This window comes from Macaca nemestrina, chromosome 10, assembly GCF_043159975.1.
Source record: "Macaca nemestrina isolate mMacNem1 chromosome 10, mMacNem.hap1, whole genome shotgun sequence".
Classification (NCBI taxonomy): Eukaryota; Metazoa; Chordata; class Mammalia; order Primates; family Cercopithecidae; genus Macaca; species Macaca nemestrina.
Genome location: NC_092134.1, coordinates 88,774,831 through 88,788,064, shown reverse-complemented (window position 1 = coordinate 88,788,064; position 13,234 = coordinate 88,774,831). Strand labels below are relative to the sequence as shown.

Sequence of the window (13,234 nt, the reverse complement as noted above, 5' to 3'; positions counted from 1 at the left end):
GAGTGCTTTCAAAATGAAAATGCAAAAAGTGCTTCACCAGTCTATCTGGAGGAGGGAATAGTAGCCAACTAACATTTATAAACCCCATTCCTCCTACAGAGGGATGATGTGCCATGTGCGAAATGGCCTATTTCAGTTTCCAAGGTTGGCAACAATCTGCACCAGCGAGACCAAGTTCCAGAGCCAGCAGTGCCCAGGTCTTTTCATGCGTCACATACTGACAGCTGAATCTGTTTTGTGGAGTCTTATGCCATACCTTGTTCTTGCTCAAAACCTACAATGCCATAAGAACAGATTTTGCCCTTCAAAACCATTTGATCTTTTATTTTTAAGTACATTTGGTTCTACCTTCTCTAATTAAAAGCGAGTATCTCTGCAAAATGAACACAAAAATCACATTTATTTTGCACTTTCCATTGTTCCCTCTTGTATTTTTATAGATTTATTTTGAATGAGTTCTGTCCATTTAATCCACTAAAATGCATTCACTGTCAATATCAACAGTGGATTTGATTTACTCTTTTTCTTGAGCCTGTTGCCTGAGATTCCGTATCTCAATTTAATTATCTGAAGAATGTATTTTTACAGATTCATATCTCAACATACACTGCTGGAAAAAAAAGTTAACAAATTAGATTTTCCTTACCGACTCCTTCTATCAAGACAGTGTGGAAAAGAAAATTAATCCTTTCCTACAATATTTTCCAGTAGCACATATTTGTCATGTTGCTATATAACTCTAGAAAGTCTAAAATGAGGTAGTTCAGCATTTGCACCTCTATTCTGTGTTTTTCCCCTGAGAGAAAACCTTTGTTACACTCAAATGGGAACAGTTTAAACATTCTCTCTCCTTTCTTCATGAGGCAGCTAAGATAATGTTCACTTAAAACCCAATTTTTGCTTGTCAGATGCCTGTGTAATTAACATCAGTCCCAAAAAGTTTTAGAAATAAGCCTGCAATTTTCCACAAGCTAACTGGCATTTTCCCAACTTCACCCTCTGACTTTACTAATTTGCTGACCAAAATAACAATAAGTAATCATCCATTAAATAGGTGGGTTCTACCCACTCGACAGTTTCCTGCCTGGTCAATGATTCAGAGTGAATGCTCATTTTTTCCCATTAGTCTTTGAAACGTGTTCTAATTTGAAAGTATGTTATCAAAGAACAATTTAAATTGCACAATTTTCCTGGAAATGCAACCCAATTATTAAAAATTGAACCCAGAGCAGCAAAGGGATGAAAATGTACTATGAGATGCTTTGTTGTAGAGAGGCACCTATGATAAGAATAATGAAATTTTTGTAGCAACTTTTAAAAAATTGACCTCTACATCAGAGGCTTAGTGTCTTCAAGGTGAGTGGCAATAAATATACTTTTACTCTGTGTTCTCTTCTTTCCCTTCAGAGGCCTCATTTCTTGTGAATTCCCATGCTCCAAATCAAGTTCTTATCCAATCAAGTTCTTATATCCACTGCATTTCAACTTCAAATATGTCTTCATTTCAACCCATAACATAATGGCCTTATAAAGATGTATAACTTAAAAGTGTCCTGTATCTTCAGGATTACTGTTTATCATAGAAATTAATAATAAACTTCAGAAAGATTTCAATGAAGACAATCCAGATTTGAATTAGGAATTTTAAAAGTCCAATTTCTGACCTTTGGATTTTAAGTTTAAGGAAATTGGTAGAGTTGTTTCTATGCATTTTCCTTCAGAACAATAGTGAAACATTAGTGTATTAAGATTCTAGGCAAACCCAAGTCTGAATTATTTAGACTCAAATTTGGACTGAAAATTCCTCCTTTGAGACATTTTAAACATTTCTCCCCTTTATTTGGGATACAATATTTCTTCTCCCAGAGTGAAAAATCTCTGTCTTCATTTAAAAGGCAAAAACATAAAGCCTAGAGTCACAGTGCTTTCCTGAGTTGGTTGAGTTAAATGATCTATTAGGTATCCTACATAAAAATTCACTCTGAACATCAGGGAACAGAAAGTATTAACAAAAGCAATAACACTAATACTTACATTACAACAGAACTTTTGAAAATCAGTCTCAGAAGGAAGAACAAACATATGGATGACAGTGTCATAAAATAAGTTGCCTCTCTGGAGTACTCATATACTTTAAATAAATCTATATTTATAGTATAATTAGCAATCTGATGAAATGTGAGAAGAATACATCAGTGAAGGACACGTCCTCCTCCAAAGTCAACAGGCTCTCAGGACACATCCAGGTTCAACATTCAGTTACTAGGAGCATTGCATCTCATTGGTAGCCTAAAGGAAACATTTTTATATGCCTTTTTTAGCAATCCATCAGTCTCTAGGAAAAACTCTGCTCAGTTACAAGTATATGTCAACAAACACAATTCATAGTAAAGATATTCAGCTACCAATTACCACCGGAAATTTAAATAAGTTCTAAAAATATAGGTTACATTCTGCTCTGAAATACTTAATCTATTTGGCATTTTTTCTGGTCCATTTAATGGTCCATCAGTACAATGTGTTAGACTGTACAACCATAGAATTAGACATAGTGCTTGCCTAGGGGATTCTCAATTTAAATAGACAAGCAAATAGATTAAACACTAAAATACCAGTGTATGGAAGAAATAAAGTGGATCACTACCATTAAGAATACATATTTATAAAACATGCACAATGCACAGCATGGTAGTAAAGGGCAGGATATCTCTCAGTAGCAAAGAAAGCATTAGAACAATCCAAGATGCTCTTTGGAAGGGAACTGTTTTGAAGATACTGTTAAAGATTGTCAGAGAGATGAAAAAGAGGATGTTATGGACATCAGAGGTTACAAGAAAAAGAAAAGTTAACTAAAAGGGAGGAGGAAATTTACTTCTGGCCAAATGCAAGTGACTTCAGAAATCATTTAATATAACTCCCATCTACACACCATTGAAACATTTTTGCTAAAATACAGTCATCTAATCTCCACTTAAGTATTATTAGAGACATGTCTATTGGATGGACGGATGGATGGATGGATGGATGGATGGATGGATGGATGGATGGATGACTGGATAGATGGACAGATAGAAGGATAGCTATTCCAAAAAACAACAACAAAAGAAAGCTACTTAAATTTTGGAACTTTGTTGAAAGCACTTATCTTAAAATGACTCTTCCCAACTTTTTTTATAGACGTAGTTTTGCCCTCTATACCAGTGTTGTCCAATAGAAGTATAAGAGCCGTAAAGATGAGTCACATAAGTAATTTTACATTTCTAGTAGCCACCTTAAAAAAGTAAAAAGAAACAAGCGATTTTAATTTGAATAATGTATTTCTTTAACCCACTATCCAAAATATTATTCCAACATATAATCAACATAAAAATGAGATTTTATATTTTATACTAAGTCTTCAGAACCTAGTATGTATTTCTATACTTACATCACTCCTCAATTTGTATTAAGCATATTTCAACTATTCAATAGCAATGGGCGGTTAGTGGCTACTGTATTGGAGAGCTCAGTTTGAGACAATGGTTTACAAACTTGGCTAAACATCAGAATCACAGGAAACTTCTTAAAAATACAGATTCCTGGGATTCATCCTCAGAAATTTAGATTCAGTAAGTTAAGGAGGGCCAGGGAATCTTTTTAACAAGGCATTCAATAAACTACTGATCATCAAGCTGACATTTGGGAATTACTGCTCTAGAACAACACAAAATCAATCTAAGTCCTTCTATACACGACTATCCTTCCAAAATCTTAAGAGAAATTGTCACATTGGCACTGTATTTTATTCTACAGGCTAAAAATTCTAAGGTCTTTCAATCATTCCTCATCTGGCAAAGTTTCCAAACCTTTCAACTCCCTGGTTGCTGTACTCTGGATGCACTCCAGTTTGTGTGGCTTATTTGCAATAATGGAGAAGTACCATAGCATAAATAATCCAACTTAATCTTTATCTGCCTTGGAAATGTTTCTCAGGACTCTCATATGAATATGAGTGTCTCTGCTAAACGTTGAATTTGCAATACTTCAAACTAAAAATTTAAACTCTCATCATCAAGAAGCATTCAGGATGTCCAGGTTCTTCAAAATGCTGTTATTTCCTCTGCGGCACACTTCATCATAGGCTGGAGAAGGACCCTCTCAGGATAATTTGGAGTTATTCAAAGTTAAACAGAACTACCATTTTTTCCATGCCTCTCCACCCTCTTACCTTTCCTTATGACTAGAGAAGAAAGCAGGTAGTTTGATTTTTAGAAAGAGCTCTTCAGCTTTCATTAAAGTTACATAAATACAAAACATAAAGTCACCAAAATAATCATATTTGTCAAAAACAAATGGGCTCAATTCAGTGCCACAAGTATTCACTTAGCAAGGGTTTACTAAGCACATTATATGTGCAACCATGGTAGGCCAGGAGGCTATAAGAAGAAACAATGCAGAGACTCAAGCCCCAAGGCATATTAATCTAACAAAGATATAGAGATGCTCCCCGACTTCTAAAACATTGGTAAAACAAGGCAGATTAAATTCCTTCCTCTTCTATGCTAGACATTTGGGATTCATATCAGTAAATTAAGCATTCAAAAATCCCTGCCCTCATGCAGCTTACTTTTTAGCAGCAGAGACAAACAATAAACAATTCAAATGATAAGTAAATGAATTATACAGTATGGTAAATAATAAATGTTAGGGAAACTAACAGATCAGAGTAAGGGGTATCAAGAATATTTGGGAGGTAAAAGGCAAGTTGAAATTTTACTCTGTGATCATTAGAGGCCTCATTAAAAACTTATTTGAGAAAAACGTTTGAAGGAAGTAAGGCGGAAAACATGCAGCTGTCTGGGGGAAGAGCATTCCAGGGCACAGTGGACAACCAGTGCCAAAACCCTGCAACAGGAGAGTACCTGCCTGGCCTGCTTGAGAAGCAAGGATGCCAGTGGAGTTAAAGCCAAACAAGCAAGAAAGAGAGAAGCAGATGAGGTCAGAAAAGTAATAGGGTGGGAGTGGGAGTGTGCATGTAAGACTTGATAGGGCATAATAAGAACTCTGTCTTTATTTTGAGTGAAATGAAGAACCCCTGAAGGCTTGAAGCAAAGTAGTGACATGATATGTATTATATTTTTAAAAGGATCACTCTGGCAACTATGTGAAGGACAGACTGCAGACAAGCAAGAGTGTAAGCAGGTAGACTACTTAGAAGGCTAGTGGAGTAATCCAGGTGAGAGAGGGTGGTAGCTTGGACCAAAGAGGTACAGGGAGGAAAGGAGAAGTAATCAGATTACTTCACACACACAAAAATTATAATACAGTGTGGTGGGTATTGTGTCAGAGGATACTAAGAGAGCACAGAAAAAGTAACAAACAATAATTCCACCAAAAGAAGAATTTGTAGCCAAAGTGACAACTTACCTGAATGGTATGTAAGAGTTCATCAGGAAAAGGAACCAGGAAGAACAGCAAAGAAGAAGGCCAGCACAGAGCTGCTGGTGACCAAGAGAAATAGAGGGAAATGATATTTTCCCTAGAGAACCTATATTCTCATTAAAAGACATAATCATTTAAAGACTACAGTTATAGGTGCTACTGGAATCAAAATCAGCACGAGGACTTTAGATTGTAGAAATAAGCAGTAATGCAAGAATGATAATCAAAAAACAACACCAAAGAAGTAACAGAAAATGTAGGGAAAAATAAACCCACTTCACAAAGGGCTCACAGGAGATCTGTGGACATTCCACTGGCCCCTGAAACACTACTCAAGGTTCCCTGAAATCTTATCCTCCACCACCAGCTCCCACCAACAGATCAAATCAATATCAAGGAACACCAATGTTATCCAGACAGAGCCAGGTGAAACAATTGTGTCATTTGTTTTTCAGAACTTCTAAAACTTATCCCCACAATATAGAACTCAAAACCTATGCTTTAATTGTGCTTGAAAAGTAATTATGTTGGGGTTGCTGTAGAGAGGAGCTATGCTCTGAATCTTCCTTTACTGGTTTTCTCGATGCTCCCCAACTTCTAATACATTGGTACAACAAGGCAGATTAAATTCCTTCCTCTCCTAATCTGCCATTTGTCCTCACCCACTTCTACCCAAATCCGTATATCCTTTACTGCCCATTAAGAACTAAAAACAGCAAAGGTAGAACAGAATATGCTTTAGGGGCAGTTTCTCCCCCAGCCCAGATGACCTTCACCTGTCCTCCCTTTAGCACATGAAAGTCATCATACTTTAGCTCCTACACAAAATCTAGCATTTCCACCTGGAAGCCTCTAAAAAGTCCAAGAGAGCATGATCTTCTGATAAGTTAATTCCAAAATAAAAATAATAATTAACATTTAGTGAATGTTTAGTAAATGTCAGGCATAGTTTTGTTCCTATGATGCACACATCAACCCTAAGTAGTAGTACTATTATTATGCCAATTGAGGCAGAAATAAGTAACAAGATCAAGTTCATACAACTAGTAAAGGAGCCAAGACTGGAGATGAAGATGTCTAGCTCCCAAGCCGTGCTCCTAAATGCTACTGCACATCAATATGAACTCAGAATTACCTCCATCATTCTTTCCCTTTGTCTGGAATACAGTATGACCTTTCAGAGCAGTGATTTTCCGTCTTCTTTCCGTATATTTCCTTTGTAGGGAGAGACACATGGTTGCCTGGGTTACTCACCCTTTCCCAAGAATGAAGACTATTAGCGGAGGCGTCATCAAAAACAGTTCAGGGAATATGTGCCCAGTGCCCAGTTCCTGACAAATGGCCACATGAGAGAAGGGGAAGCTATGCTACACTTTTTTCTTCCCCAACAGCTCCTTCACTAATCCTTTTTAAGTACAAGGATGAATATCCGAGTACTTAATATAAGTTTATATGGTGAAACAAAAGTCACCACAACAAAAGTATTCAGCAATAAGCTGTTTGCTTAGAAAATGTTTCCACCTAAGACTAATGTCTATCCAGGCAATGTCAATCAGAAACCGAAATCTAGCAAAAGATGAGAAATTTCATGAAGTCGATAAAAGCAATGTAAGACAAATGTTCAAATGACACAAAAAGGCCCTAAGTTATGATTATCTGTTGCAGGTGAATAAATTTTTTAAATTAAAATTAAAATTTAACTAGAATAAGTACTTCAAAATAGAATGACTTCACATTCAAGGATTAAGAGAGAGTCCTCAGATATTTTTGCAAACACAAACAACAACAAAACACTCAATACTTGATTTTACTCTGTTTCTTCTTAGAATTAGCTTCTGGTTAAATGATTACCTACAATTTGTCATATATAGACTAGGACACAATTTTCCTAGTTTTCTAATCATTCTTCAAGATAAAGTCCCAAAGTTTCTTTTTCATGATTCACAATAAAATTTTGGTTCATATTTTCCTGTAATAATTTATATAGACATTTTCCTTTCCCTATTATACTGTGATCCCCATCCTTAAAATAGAAGCAGTGCAATAAATATTTGTTAAATGGAATTGAATTAAAATCAACAGGAAGGCTGGGTGCGATGGTTCACGCCTATAATCCCAGTACTTCAGAAGGCCGAGGCAGGCGGATGGCCTGAGGTCAGGAGCTCAAGACCAGCCTACCCAACATGGTGAAACCCCATCTCCACAAAAATACAAAAATTAGCTGTGCATAATGGCAGGTGCCTGTAATCCCAGCTACTCGGAAGGCTGAGGCGGGAGAATCGCTTGAACCCGGGAGGTGGAGGTTGCAGTGAGCTGAGATTGTACCATTGCACTCCAGCCTGAGTAACAGAGTGAGACTCCATCTCAAAAAATAAAAATAAAAATAAACAGGAGACATATCACACCATAAAACCTTGTTGTCTAATGCCTCAGTTGTCAGTTAGTACCTTGGTAGTTATTGAATTATAGACAGATAATCTAGAATAAGAGAAAGAATAGATGCCTACAAGAATGGGATCTAGAACCAACATGAAGAGAATAAGCCAACGAGAGGTCGAACAAAGCCAAAGGAAGAAAGTCCTCACTTCAGTTGTTACCCAAGGTGAATTCAGCGATGACATTGAAAGCTGTTCACTTGCCAGAGCCTGTCAAGATTGCTCCAGCTCTTCCAAAATCAAGTCAGTGTTCCTTCGATATCCCTGGCACTTTTCAGAGGGGTCCTCTAGTTATGTTTGACCCTGTCAATAATTATAGCTACCACACTTGCTGAGTGCCAAATAGCATGCTAAGTGCTGTCCCTTCTATCTTCAAAATATTAATGCTTTCTGACTTTTCCCCTCCACATCCAGATTAACATTTTGAGGAGAAAGGGTGTATTTTTGAAAAAAGATTACAATAAAAAAACTCAACACTTGATTTTACTCTATTTGTTCTCAGAATTAGTTCATAAATGTTGGGGAGAATCCCTTAAATACTCAGCATTTACCATAAAGACTGAATTGACATGTAAAAAAATCTATTGTACATCCCAAATGACTAATATGACATGGTAACTGTCAACATCAAGTTGCAAACCACCCCATAAACACATTCTGTTGCATAGTTAAATGAGAACTGAAAAGAAAGTTTAATTTGGGATACTGAACTCGAGTTGGAAGAGGCGAGTCCAGTCTCAAAATGGAGGTAAAACCGCCACCCGGTCGCACCCAGCCCGATTCCAGCCGTCGCCGTCGCCGCCACGGGGAGGAGGGCCATGATCCAAAGGAACCAAAGCAGTTGAGAAAACTGTTTATTGGTGGTCTGAGCTTTGAAACTACAGATGATAGTTTAAGAGAACATTTTGAGAAATGGGGCACACTCACAGATTGTGTGGTAATGAGAGACTGCCAAACAAAACGTTCCAGGGGCTTTGGTTTTGTGACTTATTCTTGTGTTGAAGAGGTGGATGCAGCAATGTGTGCTCGACCACACAAGGTTGATGGGCGTGTAGTGGAACCAAAGAGAGCTGTTTCTAGAGAGGATGCTGTAAAGCCTGGTGCCCATCTAACAGTGAAGAAAATTTTTGTTGGTGGTATTAAAGAAGATACAGAAGAATATAATTTGAGAGACTACTTTGAAAAGTATGGCAAGATTGAAACCACAGAAGTTATGGAAGACAGGCAGAGTGGAAAAAAGAGAGAATTTGCTTTTGTAACTTTTTATGATCATGATACAGTTGATAAAATTGTTCAGAAATACCACACTATTAATGGGCATAATTGTGAAGTGAAAAAGGCCTTTTCTAAACAAGAGATGCAGTCTGCTGGATCATAGAGAGGTCGTGGAGGTGGATCTGGCAATTTTATGGGTCGCGAGGAAACTTTGGAGGTGGTGGAGGTAATTTTGGCCGTGGTGGAAACTCTGGTGGAAGAAGAGGCTATGGTGGTGGAGGTGGTGGCAGCAGAGGTAGTTATGGAGGAGGTGATGGTGGATATAATGGATTTGGAGGTGATGGTGGCAACTATGGCGGTGGCCCTGGTTACAGTAGTGGAGGGGGCTATGGTGGTGGTGGACCAGGAAATGGAAACCAAGGTGGTGGATATGGTGGCGGTGGTGGAGGATATGATGGTTACAATGAAGTAGGAAATTTTGGCGGTGGTAACTATGGTGGTGGTGGGAACTATAATGATTTTGGAAATTATAGTGAACAACAGCAATCAAATTATGGACCATGAAAGGGGGCAGTTTTGGTGGAAGAAGCTTGGGCAGTCCCTATGGTGGTGGTTATGGATCTGGTGGTGGAAGTGGTGGATATGGTAGCAGAAGGTTCTAAAAACAGCAGAAAAGGGCTACAGTTCTTAGCAGGAGAGTGAGGAGTTGTCAGGAAAGCTGCAGGTTATTCTGAGACAGTCTTCCCAAATGCATTAGAGGAACTGTAAAAATCTGCCACAGAAGGAATGATGATCCATAGTCAGAAAAGTTACTGTAGCTTCAACAGATAACCCTTCTTGTTCAGGACTGTCATAGCCACAGTTTGCAAAAAGTGCAGCTATTGATTAATGCAATGTAGTGTCAATTAGATGTACATTCCTGAGGTCTTTTATCTGTTGTAGCTTTGTCTTTTTCTTTTTCTTTTCATTACATCAGGTATATTGCCCTGTAAATTGTGGTAGTGGTACCAGGAATAAAAAATTACGGAATTTTTAACTTTTCAATATTTGTGTAGTTCAGTTTTTCTACATTTCAGTACAGAAACTTTAACAAAATGCAGTTTTGAAGGTGTTTCCTTGTGAGTTAACAAGTAAAGAAGATCATTGTTAATTACTATTTTGTATGAATTTTGCTAAAGTTAACTGTAAAGAAACACCTGCTGACTTGCAGTTTAAGGGGAATCTAGTCTCCTCATTTCCAAACCATGATATGAATGGGTGCTGACATGTGGAGAGAATAGATAATTTGTGTGTTTGCAATGTGTATTCTAGATAAATAGGATTGGGTATTTAAATTAGCATTTGTGAATTTAATAGCATTAAGATTACCTTCAAATGAAAAAAGTCTCAAAATTTCAAAAAAAAAAGTTTAATTTGGTTATAAAATAAATGACTGCTAATGTTCAAGATATATATTTGTTTTCTATTTCTGCTTTAACAAATCACTACAAACTCAGTGGCTAAATTAACAAATTTATCTTGCAGTTCTAGAGATCAGAAGTTCAAAATGGGTCTTCCTAAGCAAACATCAAGGTGTCAGTAGGGCTATGTTCCTTCTGGAGGCTCTAAGAGAAAACTTGTTTTCTTGCATTTTACAGCTTCTAGAGAATGTCCACATTTCTTGACTCGTGGCCACCTTCCAACTTCAAAGCCAGAGATGGCCAGTCAAGTCTCACATTGCATCACACTGACACATACTCAACTACCTCCCTCTCCCACAATTAAAAGGCCCCTTGTGATTACATTGGGCCCAGCTAGATAATCCACAATAATCTCCTTATTTTCAAGTCAGCCGATTAACAACCTTAATTTCTTTTGCAAATCTAATCTCCCCTTGCCATGTGACAATATATTCACTGGTTCTGGGGATTAGTTTGTGGACAGCTGACTATCAATCAGCCTACCAGTCTTTCTCTTTACTCCCAAAGATTCACATCCATTGTACATGCAAAAGTCCCCCAAATTTCCAGCCCACTGAAGTATCAACTCAAAGGTCCATCTAAATCTTAATCAGTTCAGAAGTCCCAAGAACCACACATTAGAACGATGGTGAAATAAGACTTTCCAGCCCTCAACCCCCTGATAGAAACATCAATTAGAACAACTATCAACACAACAATACCATACAAAAGCTAAGAAAACCAGGTGAGAGATTGCAGCACCTGGATGTGGCAGAGAAATAAGAAAAGGCATATTGAAGAGAGCACTAAGGACAATTTTACATTACCCATCTCACCTTTCCCCAGTGTTGGGCAGCATAGCATGGAAAGCAATAATCTTGGGGAAAGGAAATAAAAATGAGCACTTGACTTTGTTTCAGACTCCAAAAATAGGCCTGATTCAGTAAAACCCAACACTAGGCATGACTCCAGCCACAGACTCTAGGCTGGAACCCACATATTGAGCCTCCAAACCCATTCGAGTGCCAAACCGGATCCCACAGCCTCAAGCTCCAGGCCGGCCAATCAGACTTGGTCTTTGGGCTGCCCCACTGTCAGCCCATCCCCAGTAGCCTCAGGCTCTGAAACAAGCTCAACATTAGATTGGGCCCCACAGATCCAGGCTCCAGACCCATTCCAGAAACAAGCAGCTGCAGCAGCCACGGGCTCTGGACCACCCCCAGAGCTGAGCTGGGCTTCACTTTCCTAGGCTTCAGACCTAACCTAGTACCAGGCTGGCAGCCTCTATCCATAGGGGCCAGGCTAAAGCTGGGTCTAAGGATGCCCATTCCATCAGCAGGGCAGTGACCATGGACTATGGCTCCAGGCTAGCTCCACAGACCCAATCAGTGAGTCCAGGCAACAGGCCCGCCAAACTGCTAACCCAGACACCAGGACAGCCCTCCAGCAATAAGTCTTCCCACCGACCATGCCAGACAGCCTTCCTAGAATCTATGAACTGGCTGACTGGTGAAGAGCTTTCCCAGACAAAGCCAGTCTGCAAAGACTAGCATAAGTCCCTACTTCTTCAAATGCACTGATTTTAACAGAAGCAACAAGAAACATAAAAAAACCAAGGAGATATAACACCACCAAAAGTGCACAATAATCTCCCAATAGCTGACCCCAAAGAAATGAAAACATACAAACTTCATGACAAAGCATCCAAAACAATTGTTTTAATGAAGCTCAGAAAACCTTAAGAAAGTACATATAAATAATTCAAAAAAATCAGGAAAACAGTAATAGATCAAAATTAGAAGTTTAACTCTTTTCCCATTTGCCCCATGAATACTCACCAGCAGCGCTTGCGGCTGCAGTGTTTACTCTGGGTTAACTTTGCCATGAAATATCTTGCTTTTATTATTATTTTTACATTGTTCCAGTATATAGGCTTTAGAAACAAAAGACATCATTCTATTTATAGCATTCTGTTTTTAATAGTGGTATTTCCATTTAAAAATATAGTAATTCTCAATTGTTAAAATGTGAAATCCTAGAAAATGTAGCATTCCTATGCAGATGTTAACATTGTTTTTGAAGAGTTGTTGGCCAAAGACTAATCTGATGAATCTGATTTTTCCAAAATTGATTATTCTGGTGATTCAAATAATTCTGATGTTAGTTCTGTTTAGAAATAACTCCAAAAACAGTTTTTATATTTTATTTTCACATTGCAAATCAGTCAGATTTCCTTCAGCCTCAAAAAGCATGTTTATGTAAAATTAAATGAGTGCTGGAAGTGAGCTGCACTTTTTTTCTAAACAGAAAAGGGATTAATGGAAAATTTAAAATTATATTTAGAAAAAACACAAATTATTCAGCCAAAAAAAAAAACAGTGCACAAAATAAGTGCAATGGACAGTAATACCAACAGAATGATCAATTGGAAGAAAGGATCTGTGAACTCAAAGACAGGTTATTTGAAAATATACAGTCAGAAAAGAAAAAAGAAGGAAATGGAAAGAAGAAAGCTTACAGGATTTATGGGATGGCATCAGGAGGTTAAGAAGGAGGAAGAAAGAGACAAGTGAAAAAGCATACACACACACACACACACACATACATACTTTAAGTTCTGGGATCTATGCGCAGAATGTGCAGGTTTGTTACACAGGTATACACGTGCCATGGTGGCTTGCTGTACCCATCAACCTGTCATCTACATTAGGTATTTATCCTAAT

The 13,234-nt window shown here is 37.9% G+C and overlaps 1 protein-coding gene and 1 pseudogene across 4 annotated transcripts in view; one reads left to right on the top strand and one right to left on the bottom strand.

Moving 5' to 3' along the window:
- The window catches only part of LOC105470100 (neural EGFL like 2), a 435,684-nt gene that overhangs the window by 346,322 nt on the left and 76,128 nt on the right, over nucleotides 1-13,234 (bottom strand). The gene's annotated exons all lie outside the window — the stretch shown is intronic.
- LOC105470099 (heterogeneous nuclear ribonucleoprotein A3-like) lies at nucleotides 8,599-9,768 on the top strand (annotated as a pseudogene).